We start from the raw sequence: 13,139 nt of genomic DNA, 5'->3' as shown, positions 1-13,139 counted from the left end.
ATGTGTGTTTGTGTGTAGGGGGTATGTGTATGTGTGTGTAGGCATATGTGTTTGTGTCTGTATGCAGGCATGAGTGTGTGGGTAGTTGTGTGTGCATGTGTAGGTGTCTGTATGTATGCGTGTGTGTGTATTTGTTTGAGTGTGTATGTGTTTGTGTGTGTGTGTGTGTGTGTGCACGTCCGTGTATGTATGCGTGTAAGTGTAGGATATTGGCACAACCTGAAGACGGGTTTCGCTAGAGGAGCAGCATCGTGAGGCGGTTGGCTGAAGGTGGTGCGGCAGAGGGTGCTGGCGGGAAAATAAAACCATAGGAATTCAAAACAGTCAAATGAAAGCAGTAAGCAATCGTGATTGCTTAAAAAAAAATTTACCTTGTCCCAATGATACTGAGCACGACTGCCAGGAATTTAATTAGGGAGGCATCATCCATTTTTTTTTTTTTTTTTTTTTTTTTTTTTTTTTTTTTTTGTTCTTGAGATTTTGTTCTCTTCTTTCTGTTTTTTTATTTGGCATCAAAAAATCCCTATAGTAACTCCAAATTTTCATCCCCCTCCCCCCCCTTCCGATTTTTAAGCGCGAATTTTCCAATTACCGAATAATCCCAGAAAAAAAATATAACCGTTTACATCATTCGGCAAAATTATCATTATTTGGCAAAATTTGTATTCAGGAAAATTACCATCATTCGGCAGAATTTGTATTTGGCAAAATTATTATTATTCCGCAAAATTTGAATGTTCCAAAATTATCATTATTCGACAAAATTTGGATTCGGTAAAATTATCATTATTCGGCGAATTTTGGATTTGGCACAAATATCATGCAAAGAAATTTGGATTTGTTAAAATTATCATCATTCAATGAAATATGGAGTTCCATTCGGCAAATTGGAACTTTCAAACAAAGATTACACCCTGGAATGTTTTGTTATTTAACCCCAAAAATTTAACCCTACGTGAACCCGCAAATAAGTCAAAAAAATCACGAAAAGATGCCAAAATCGTTTGCGCTCTTAACAAGTCGCCAACACTTGCCAACTTGTAAGACTGTAAGCGCTCTCTTGGTTGCCATGAATTTCAGCGATTGTCACGGCTTAAGCGAATCAAGTGCGGCCATGCTCCATGGAATTATAATCTTTATTTTCTCAATGGTTTTTACTTTGCAAAATGGCAACACATGTATTGTCTTTTCAATTTTTAGAACTTTGATACATTTTGTGAAATTTTGCATCGCAGAAGGCAGTAAACATTTTCGTGGTTGAATTTATCACAGTTTTCATGATTGTATGATTTTAGTTTTAGTTCTATTACTTGATTTTAAGCTTCCCCCTCTTTTAAATAATACATATTATAAACTTTTTCAAATATTTTATACATTTGCTTTGGATTTCTTTTGCAGTAAGTACTTTTTCCTTCCTGTTTCGTTATTCCATCTTAAATTTTAAGATTTAATAATTATCTTATTAAGTGATTAAAACAGTTTCATTTAAAATTTGTAGTTACGAAACAGTTTTCTGGAATGGAGCATTTAATATCATTTAATTTATTTAATAGGTTGCTTAATGTTTTAATTGAACTTTTTATGTACTTAATGGCATTTTCTTTTGAACTTGACAGATTAGTTCAAACTTTAATTTAATTTTAAACCCACCTTTTAATATTGTTTAATTAAGTTAGAAATTTGTTACAGTTTAATGTTTCTAATGGTGTTTACGTGTTTAGTGAAGGTATGCAAATTTTAATGAAGCTTTCAACGCTTACGCAGTTACTCGGAACATTATTTTGCATATTAAGGGGATATTTCGATAATTGGGAATCTGACGCGGTCGTCTCATTTTTGGCGTATTTTTTTTATTTTGTTAACCCTAAATTTTATTTTTGTAACCCTGCTGATTTATAGTAACCCTAAGTGAGGTTTCCGGTCTCTTTGTTTAGATTTGCAAAGAAAAATACCTCTCGCGAAACGAAGGTGTTGGAGCCAAAAATTGACGCCAATAAAAACGAAATATCGACAGATTCCCAATTATCGAAATCTTCCCAAACGACCAGGTTACTCTAATTCTAATGCGAGCTATTCTGACGTACTCGATCCGTATATCAAAATAAATACTTTTACCGCTTCTGGTTTTTTTAAATTGCGTTGAGTATTTCAGATTTTATTTTTCTACGGGGAAGCAGAATTTTCATTTTGTACATATTTGCATTGCGGATTTTATTTCAAAGTTTTTTTTCTTTTCTAGGTGCAGCAGAATGATCATTTCTTGTAAATTGCGTATAGAGCGGAGGCTGGTGTATACCCCCCCTCCCTCCCCCGTGGGAATTTTCGACACATACATTTTTGTGTTTGTATTGACATATACTTTAAGGTTTTAGGTGTTTGCCACTTGAAAATTACAGCATATTCCTGAAAAAACACAAAAAAGTCATGAAAACTACTAAAAATGATTTAAAAAAAAACTGTTCGAAAACGGTTCGATTTTAAAAAGGGGTGAGAGCTTGATCAAGAAAAAGAACTACAGCAGTATTTCTGTTTAGTCCGATACTATTTATTTTTTCTAGATCTGATAAGGAAAGGGAGTAAAAAAAAACATAAACACAAACCAACACGAACAATAAACGAATCCAACGAAAAACGAAACAAAGCTAAATAAATATCCCCTCACATTCGTTATCATGACGTCACAGTCAAATGATCACGTGACTTTCTGACGTCATATGAATTTATCCAATAGACATGCCAAATGTACTGGCGGAATAATAGGATTTAGCCGAAATTTCTGGGCATATGCACGATGGTGCATTACAAGACATGAACGTGCTAAGTAGTTAGCACTTGAAAATGCAGGTATGCCTCAGTCATCAGATTACTCTCACCGTGACATGCAATCAAATGAAATGAAACGAAGTGACAAAAGTATTTCGAAAATACTTGATGCTTTTGAACAATAAATACATTAATCCATTTGAAGTTGAAAACCACGATAAGCTGTTCTGTTTATCATCTGGAAGACCTGTCCCCGATTCGGTAGAAGAAAATTTGCTCAACGTTGATAATCTAGGGAAAGCTTCCTACAAAAGTTTTATACATGACAGATTTATTGTAAAGAATAAAAAATTTCATGTACCACTTAAGAGACAAAAGCTTCAAACTTTCAAAAGTATTCAAGAAACGATCACTGTTACTACTGTACAAAACAGATTAGTAGAGATAAGAGCAGAAAGGAATATTTTTGCTCGAGTTTTACTTTTGTCACAAGAACGTGAAATTAACCTGGATAAGCTGATGTCATACCCATTAGGTCCAGTATCGTGGGCATTAGCCACTGCTGATGGATGTCCAACAAAAACTGAAAAGTCGAAACTACTCCACGCTTTGGAGGTCAAGGGTATAGTCGACGAATCTCCTAAGATTGAAGAATGTATATATGTGATAGACGCCATGGCTTACTTTCAGGCCCTCACTAATATTCCAGAAACCTTTGGTGAAATTGCAGAGAGACTGTCTTGAGCCGCTTCCCCCAAGTGCAGCAGGATAGATTTTGTAACAGATCTATCCTGCTGCAGATCTATCCTGCAGACTTACCAAGATGTTTCTATTAAAAACATTGAAAGACAAAGAAGGGGTTGTGGAGATACTTTTTTAATAAGAGGACCCAAAACTAAGATTCCACGGGATTGGAAAAAATTCCTTGCTAATGGCAAAAATAAAGAGCAACTGATCAACCTACTTCATAGTGAATGGGTTCAGGACAAACATGCCCACATATTACATGGGAGAAATCTTTATTTATCACATGGTGATAAGTGCACTTGGTTTACTAGCGAAGATGGGTTGACCATCAAATATAGTACACAAGAAGACCTATGCTCTTCACAAGAGGAAGCGGATACCAAAATAATACTACACTGTATCCAAGCTTCACAGTCTTGTCAAGACAACTCACCCATCAGAGTTAGATCCCCGGATACAGATGTTTTTATGTTGTTGGTAAGATATGCCAGCAACATTGAAAACATAGTTTTCTTTGATACAGGAACAGGTAACAAACGAAGGGTTATTAATGTCACCGCCATTTCTCATAACTTAGGTGCGGAAATGAGCCACGCTATGTTGAATGTGCATGCCCTGTCCGGTTGCGACACCACTAGTTCCTTTGTTCGTCACGGAAAGTTGTCTGTGAAATCGAAATTGGAAAAGTTTTCGAAGTTTGTACCTATTCTTACATCAGTAGGAGCATCACCGACAATTACAGACACGTTACTGACAGGGTTGGAGGAATTTGTTTGTTGTTTGTACAGCAGTAAGGAATATACAAATATAAACAAACTGCGGTTTGATTTATTCGCACAAAAGTTTTCTCTGAGAACTGCATTTCCTCTGTCCAACAATCAAGGTGTGGATTTAAGTCTACTGCCTCCATGCAAAACTTCATTAGAAAACCAAATAAAACGTGTCAACTACCAATGTTACATATGGAATAACACACATGTAGCTAAACCCTCCATCCCAACTCTAGTGGGACATGGATGGAAGTTGAAGAATGGTGAACTGAAGTTTGACTGGATTAAAGGAGATCCGTTGCCAACCGAACTGCTTGACGTTCCAGAGGGCTTTGAACCAAACGAATTTGAAGATGAAGATGAAGCAGAAGTACTAAACTTAGACGACATAATATATGAGGATGAAGAAAATAACAGTTAATTACAAATCATACTATAATGTTATAATTATGCTGCTAGTAGATCTAGGTATGTTTTTATTTTTTTTTTTTCATTCAAGAGTCATTTATGAGTCATTCTGAATAAATTTACAAAAATATGGTAATTATTGCATCTTTTTATAGTTTAAAATAATTAAATGAACAAAAAATTAAACTTTTTTTGACTTTCGTTTTTTTTTTCTTCAATTTTCTTTATTTTCCGGAATATGCTGTAATTTAAAAAGGGCAAACAACTGAATTCTTAATCTGGTAGGTAATACCAACAAAAAAAAGTATAAGTCATAAATTCCCACCGGGGAGGGAGGGTTTCATATTGGTGGCTCATGGTCTAGTAGGGTACTTGAATTTAATCCTATTCTCTACGGGGACAAGATTTCCATTTATTTTGGATATAATGTGTTTTTTAAACACACTTTCTTGTTCTTCAATGGAAGGGGGAGATAGCGGGGTGTTTGCGTAAACGTTTTAGTTAAAAAATGGATTCTTTAATTGATTGGAGTTTGCTTCGCTTCCTTTATCGGCCAGATTTCGGTAGCGTGGTTGCTTGGCGAGGTAGGCGATAAAGAATGGCGTTGAATAATTATTTGCCATTTTAACGCAACTGTTAATGAAATTTACGGAACTACTTTGATATCCCCCCCCCCCAAAATTGTAAATTTGGCGACCTTTTTTTCTCGCCAAGCATTATACCTGTACAAAAAGTGGTACAAAATACAAGAAAATACTAAATTTGGCAACAGCAAAAACCTAAAAGCTGAAAAAACCTAAATTGTCAACACCAAAATAAGAAACAGCAACCCTAAATAGTTCTTAGGGAGTGCCAGTTTTGGCGCGTAATTTTTTTTTTTTGGGGGGGGGGTATATCAAAGTTATACCAAATTTACATTCGTTTAATTCTTTGGGGAAATATTTTAAATTGCAAAGGAACTGGTTTTTTTTTCTTATGGTGTGTGCTGGAAGGGGATTTTCATGTATTCAAGGGATATTCTTTAAACTCTTAGCGCAGGCATCGCCGAGTGTGTACAACTAGTACTTTTATATGATAAAAATAGGGTCACCTTCAGTTTTAAAGAATTGTATTGTGACTTTGTTTTATCAAGGCAGATTGTCATTTTGTCGCAAAAGTAATATATTTTGCTGAAATCAAATGCATAAACATTCTTTTTGAATTAAATCGATGAGTCTGGTACAAACTGTTTTTAACTCCAAAAAGAATAATTTATAACCTTGCATTCAATGGAGGCAATATAATTTAGGGTTGAATCGCAGACTATTTGAAAAATATAAATCGCCCTCAAAAAAAAAAAAAAAAAAAGTTCAGTTTGTCTTGCAACAGAATGCTTGCTGATTTATAGTTGACTGCAATTTATTTAACAAACCAGAACAGGCCTCTCGTATTAACATTTGAGAGAAGGGAAGAGGTCTTCATTTTATATTAAACTTTATATATTTTAAAAAAGTTTATATATCAACATATCTTACTTCTTTGTCCTTACGTGTTACTCAGCTACCCTGAACTTCGAAAAGCTTGCGGAAAGATTCTAAATACTAAGACTCTGAAACTTTTCCGTTTGTCGCCATTGGTTTTGACACCAAAGACTATGTACTCAAGTTTTACAGCGGCGCCCATGCACCAAAGAGAAAGCATTGTCCAAATGTCGCAAACTAAAGTATCAATTATTGAAAGCTACACAAATCAAATTAATAGTTTTTTTTATACTTACAATATGTTTTTTAGTATAATCTTAATATTGTTACAAATTCTGTAAATAGTAATTATTGTAGTAACGTAACCTGTAAATAGTTTCCCGTAATGAATATACAACCCCTATACATATGGCTGAAGTATACGAACCCCCCTATTTTTTGTTCATTGATAAAATTTGATAACGGTCTACTATCTTCCAGAAGCGTTTGGAATATTTGAGAGATTTCTTTCGATGTTTATAAAAGCGTCCCGCGTGATAAGAAGTTTAGTTTGGATTGAGAAATTGTGCTGAGAGTGTATTAGCTTTGTTTATTGCGTGGCATTTCGCTGTGTTGTTTTTCATATTTGGAAGTAAATACGTGTGTAACCGTTGAGTTTACGGTGTGGTGTGATATTTGCTTAATTGCTGATGATTAATTTAGCAGTTGTTGATGATCTTTCCTGTACATAGTGTAAATAAATTCTCTGTGTTTTTAATCAAGAACTGTGTCGTCCTTTCAAGAAAGTTGTAAGTCTCACCGAATCCGTTACAATATATAAAAATCTTCCGTGCGGATTTTCGTCACGATAAGGCTTTTAAAGATTATCAAACTAAAATCAGTACATTATTAAAGGAAAAAATGATGGAATTTAAAGACGAAACAAATTTTACTTTTTCCAGATAAATTACAACAGGGTAGTTCTCTACACAAAAGATAAGGGCAGTGAAAGATCGGGGATATTTCGATAATTGGGAATCTGGCGCGGTCGTCTCATTTTTGGCGTTAATAACTTTATTTTGGTAACTTTGCTTATTTATAGTAGCCCTATGTAAATAGATGTTTCCGTTCTCTTTGTTTAGCTTTGCAACGAAAAATACCTCTCGCGCAGGCGCTGGAGCTACAAATGGACGCCAATGAAAAAAGATCGTCAGATTCCCAATTTTCGAAATATCCCCGGAAGATCTTTATCTTTGCTGGAAAGAACAAATTAGGCAATATATGAAGTTTTAAAATTTTTTCGTTCAAAAGATCGAACTGCTAATCGGTCGGAATTGGCTCCGCTCACTGATCGGCTGAATTGCAGTAACGTGGTGGCTTGGCGACTTTGGCTATAAACAATAGAGTTGCATGATCATTTGTTTACATTTTAAAGTTACTGTTAATGTAATTTAATGTATTTTTTGTTTATTTGGCGAAATATTTCAAATTGCAAAGAATTGAGTTTCGTTTTTAAGGGTTTTTAGTCATTTTAGTTGAACAATGTTTTTATTTTACAACGGGGAGGGGAGCGATGAGTGATTTTCGCTTATTCAAAGAACTGTTTTCTTCTTTATAATTTTTTAAACGATATCCTTTCGATTGTTTTATTCTTTTTCATATGGGGATGTTGCAGCGGGATTTCCTGTTTGTTCTAGATGGGTAGTTAGATTTTTACACTTAATATCTGAGGACGCTTTTTATCCTTTGAGTATGTCTGAAGGAACAAACCATCAAGTACAGGGGAAAAAATAGTTAATAAAACAACTGCTCAGTGGGCATTAGATAAATCAAGTTGTAATAAATATACGCATTCTGACACCATAGCAACTTAAAACATTTTTTACTTATTTTTTTTTCAACAGAACGGTTCAAGCACTTGTTGAAATTTTTTAACTTTTTAATTTACAAAGTTTGAACAGAACAACGTCTGTCGGGTCCTCTAGTATATTATATAAAGCATAATATACGTAATTTAAGAAGGTGCAATGAAGTTTTCACACTTTTTATTTGTTTTTTAGTGTTTGAATTAACTAGCAAAATTACTCAATTTCTAAGACCTGCATTTTTTTACAAACCGAATGCACAAAACATTACATATAACATGCATAGTACTGAATGGAATACTCAATTGGACAAGAAATTTTATTTTTAATTCCATCCCCTTAGGGTTTACACGGGTCTAAAAATGTCATTTTTCCGATTTTTGAGGGGGTATAATCTTGAGGGGTTGAATGTAATTGAAGCATGCTCTTTTTAGGAAAAAATACTGTTGAAATTTTGGAAACGACCCCATTGAAATAAAATAACATGTTTCGCTTTTCAGATAATGCTCTTCTCAAAAGTCTTACGTCTCTTCGGGGAGGGATTTGCGGCGAGATTGGCAGTTGCTGGCATTGCTGCCCTTTACTCACCGATGCAACAGCCGTAAGTGTTAAAATCATCTTATCAGTTTCTGCTCAAAGAATCGTTAAGAGTCTCCTTACTTCTATATAAGTTGTCTTTTCTTTACTAATAATAAAGATGAAAGTTTCCGTCTGGATATCTGTCCGGATCTCCGTGACGCGCATAGCGCCTAGATCGTTCGGCGGATTTTCATGAAATTTCGCACAGAATTAGTTTGTAGCAGGGGTGTGCACCTCGAAGTGATTTTTAGAATTTTTCGATTTTGTTCTTTTTCTATTCTAATTTTAAGAGCATCTTCCCGAGCAAAATCATCATAAGATGGACGAGTAAATTACCAAGTTATCATAACGTTTAACCGTGTCATGGGCAAGCCAATTGGCGAGAAATTTATCATACTGTTACAAATTCTGTAAATAGTAATTTTTATGATTAATTTTTTGTAATCTAGCGAAATTTGGCGTTTATTCCATTATTTTTCATCTAAAATTATCTTGGTAACGTAACCTGTAAATAGTTTCTTGCAATGTACATACAACCCCCTGACATTAGACTGAAGTATATGGTTCCCAGATATCATTTGCGAATGGAATAAAAAGAAAAGATTCGAAGCATTTCGAATTTTGTCGAAACTTCTGTAGGATTTATAAATAGCCTCCGCGCGTGATAAAGTTTTAGTTATGCTTGTAGCTGTCTGAGATTCGTTTGAGCGTTGCTCTGTTTATTGTGAGGCATTTAGCTGTGTTTTTTGCCTATTTGGATGTAAGTACGTGTGCCATCGTTGAGTTTACGGTGTCAGTTGATATTTGCCTCATTGCTATGGTTAATTTAGCAGTTGCTAACGATATTTCTTGTACATAGTTGTAAATAAATCTCATGTGTTTTCTCAAGAACTGCGTCGTCATTCAAAGAAAGTTTGAAGTTGCACCGAACGCGTTACGGCACCCAACGTGGTTCTTCTTCAGGACTTTCTTGGAGTTAGTGTGACCTTGGACATTTTTTTCATAAAGACTTTGAATTTGGACTTGACTCGCGCAATGGATGATCAATTAAAACAACTTGTTGACGCAATCAACTCTGTAAAAAGTGCAAGTTTTACTGCAAATCAAGAACAATTAAAAAATGAATTAGCGACTAACCTAGAACAGTTAAATAGTGATTTAACTGCTAAAATTACTACAAGTCAAGATGAAATGAAAAATGACCTAACGTCGATGAAAACCATGATGGAGAATCAACTAACCGATATGGGAGATGAAGTCGATGCTCTGGAAGAAAAACTTGATACTGTGGAAGAGCGCATCGCAAATGTGGAAAATAAGTTGGAAGAAGAAAATAAATTTTAAATTCATTTAAGGAAGAAATAATTAAGGACATGGAAAAGCGATTCGCGACCGCGGAAAGGAACTCTGTACAGTTTGGTCCTCCCACATCGGTTGCTCGACCGTCCATTAAACTGGCCACATTTGATGGGAAAACCCCTTGGCAGGATTAGAAAACCCAGATCGTGATAGTGGCGAAAGGGAACGGATGGGACTCTGCTACCAAGGCCTGCCATCTTGCGGCATCGTTGCGGGGTGACGCTGCGGACATTCTACAAACTCTTCCTGACAACCAGCGCCTGGATTTCACCGCCCTCACATCTGCGTTGGAGCATCGCTTCGGGGAGAAGTGCCAGAAAGATTTCAGTCGACTCCAATTGAAATCCCGTTTCCAGAAAACAAGAGAATCCATGCAAGAGCTAGCGGCGGACGTCGGAAGTGTCTCATCTGGCCTTTTGCGACTGTCCTGCAGATGTTCGAGACAACCTGGCACTTAACCACTACATCGACGAGGTTCGAGATCCAGAAATCCAGAAGGCTCTACGGATGGCGAATGTCAAAGACCTGAAATCTGCTTTAGTGTATGCGATGAAATACGAGGCCGCCCAAGAAGTAACCCGTGTGGATGGCCATCTAATCCGAACTCAGGAAGCTGATGAGTCTGATTCCAGGTCGTCCCACCTCGCTGAACTTGAGAGACAACTCGGTGACTTGGCAAGACATCTGAACACCATAATGGCCCAAAAGAAAAAAGAAGAGCAGAGGTGCTGGAAATGCGGTAGTGAAGGGCACCTGCGAAGGAGTTGTCCGGCTCGCCAAGCTACACGAGGGAAGGAAATCACCACCACCAGAGCTCTGCAGATTTCCTCTACTAGTAGTGGCGGTAGTAATGAACTTTTCATTTACGCAAATGTAAATGAGAATCCCTGCAAACTGATTGTCGACACAGGGGCCAATGTGACAATTATTAGGACTGATGTGGCTCGTGAATTGGATTGAAATTGTTATGGACATCGCCACGCGTAAGTTTGCAGACTGTGACAGGTGACAAAATCGAGATTGAAGGAAAATTGGATTTCAAAATAACATTCGCAGAAAATGGAAGGGTATGAGCGTAGCTGCATTGAGTTTCCATGCGAATTGAGCCTTGCGCTGACTGCATAGGAGAGATTTATTGGTGTAAAACGAAAAGAACGGGCAGTAACTGAGATTGCGCTGAATGCTGAACGTGCTGCACAAGAGACGGCACTCTTCCTTTCTGCATAAATGAACCGATTGCTTTGAAACACCTTTGTGCACGAAAAGTGAAACGAAGGAACAATAACGTCTAATTACATACATATTGCAGATTACTGCATACACGTGTTTCGTGGTTACAGAAAACCTCCTTTTCTGTGCAAATAAGCGAACTTACGGATGAAAAGACTCGGAAACGGGATCGAAAAATAAATTCGAACAAACGATGCGAAATAAATAGGATTAGAAAGAATAAATATTAATTAAATCACTAACTTAGAAAGTAATTCTACAAGTAATATTGTACTTTACATTGTACTTTTATGGTGCAAATTCCAAAAAAAAAAAAAGACTGAATAGGAAACATATAGCAAGTGTAAAATGTTCGTACAAGTACTTTCATTGTTTTCTTGTTAAATTAAAAGGTGCTGTGCATTTTTAATACGATTCCCGTTTTTCAGTGCATATTGAATGAATTTGTTTCTCTTTTCAGAATATGGCAAAGTACGACAATATCGTCTACTGCACTTCTTTCGACCTCGGCGCTATTGCCGGATGCTATGTGGGGCGGAAACTTTTCTTCAAGTAAGCACTTTATTTATGTCACACATTTATTTAGAGCAAAGGATTTTATTATAAACATAATCCCCACTCAGACTAGCGACACCTGTGACGGGTGATAATCCATCATGAATGGCGAATCGTTCACCCACCTGAAATCGTTTGCGAGAGCAATCGATTTTTATTGGCGTTGGAACTCATTTGTACCAATAGTAAATTTATACCCAGTGATACTTCAGAATATCTATATTCTGATAATCTGACCAAAAAGTTTGCCCGAAAAAATAATAAGGTACTAAAAGTAAATAAAAAATAAAAAAGTAGATTGTGATTTTTATTTATTTTTCTTCTGTTGGCTATTTTTAAAATCACAGGCTTCAGTTACATCTATGAGTCGAAAGCAACCCTTTAATATTATAACTGGAAGTACAGAAAGGGTTTTTAACGGAAAGTCTTACGCTTCCGTAAAATAGTCGAAATTGAGAAACGTCGCTAACAGTTTTCTATTTGCTTACAGTATTGTGAGGTTCTGAGAGTTGAGCTCCGACTCTGACAATGTTTACCTCTGCTTCAGAAAATAAAGAAGGGTAATCGGCGCTAAAAGTTGAATTGAGAAACTTTCTTAGAAGTTTTTCAAAAATATTTCAACTGAAATACGAGCCAATAACACGTCTATTTTTTACTAAACTTCCCTAAAACAGGTAAACATAGTCAAGGTCACAGATCAACTAACTAGAGCTGCACTATACAATGTGTTGGAGAGCCGTTTTTTTTTTGGAAAAACAAGTAAGAATGGTTAATTGAAGGGTTAAATTTACCTCCCACGTCAGTTCCTGATCAGTCAGTTCGATCTTTCACTCTTTTAGTGAAAGATCGAAGCGTCGAAAAACAACGGGGAAAATGTTTAGACCAATCAGTAAATGCGTTGTACCTAGCAAAAGATGGGGTAGAAGATTCAGTTCATCATTTGCACACATTGGTGCCAGCATGGGAAAACCAAGTTATCCAACACGAAAGCCCCCGGGAACATTTTTAGAGGCCAAGAAACCATCAAAATGTACGACTTCTTTTTTTGTTTTTTAAATTGTCTCCGAAATGGTTAAACTTTGCTTATATATTTTTTTTTACGTAGAATAACTGTTTAACAGGGGCCCGCGGCTCTGTGGTAGAAGCTTCGTTTTCTAGCTAAATACATATACTAAATATGCACTTTAATATTATTAAGTTCGGTTGTTTTTAATTTATGTTCGCAAGCCAGGAAATCAGGTCGGTATAAATGTTGCGTTTGAGTAAGCAGTACTAAGAGTCTTCATGTAACTAGAGCTATTTCATTATTCACACTCATTTTTAAGGGGAAAAGGAGCATAATAGTTGTTATGTTTGAGAATTTTGACTTATGGTCGGCTTTTGGGCTCAAATGCCCGTCTGTGCGCCGTATCTCGCGCACAGAT

The sequence above is a fragment of the Uloborus diversus genome, chromosome 1 (assembly GCF_026930045.1).
Source record: "Uloborus diversus isolate 005 chromosome 1, Udiv.v.3.1, whole genome shotgun sequence".
NCBI lineage: Eukaryota > Metazoa > Arthropoda > Arachnida > Araneae > Uloboridae > Uloborus > Uloborus diversus.
Note: the sequence above shows the minus strand (reverse complement) of the source record.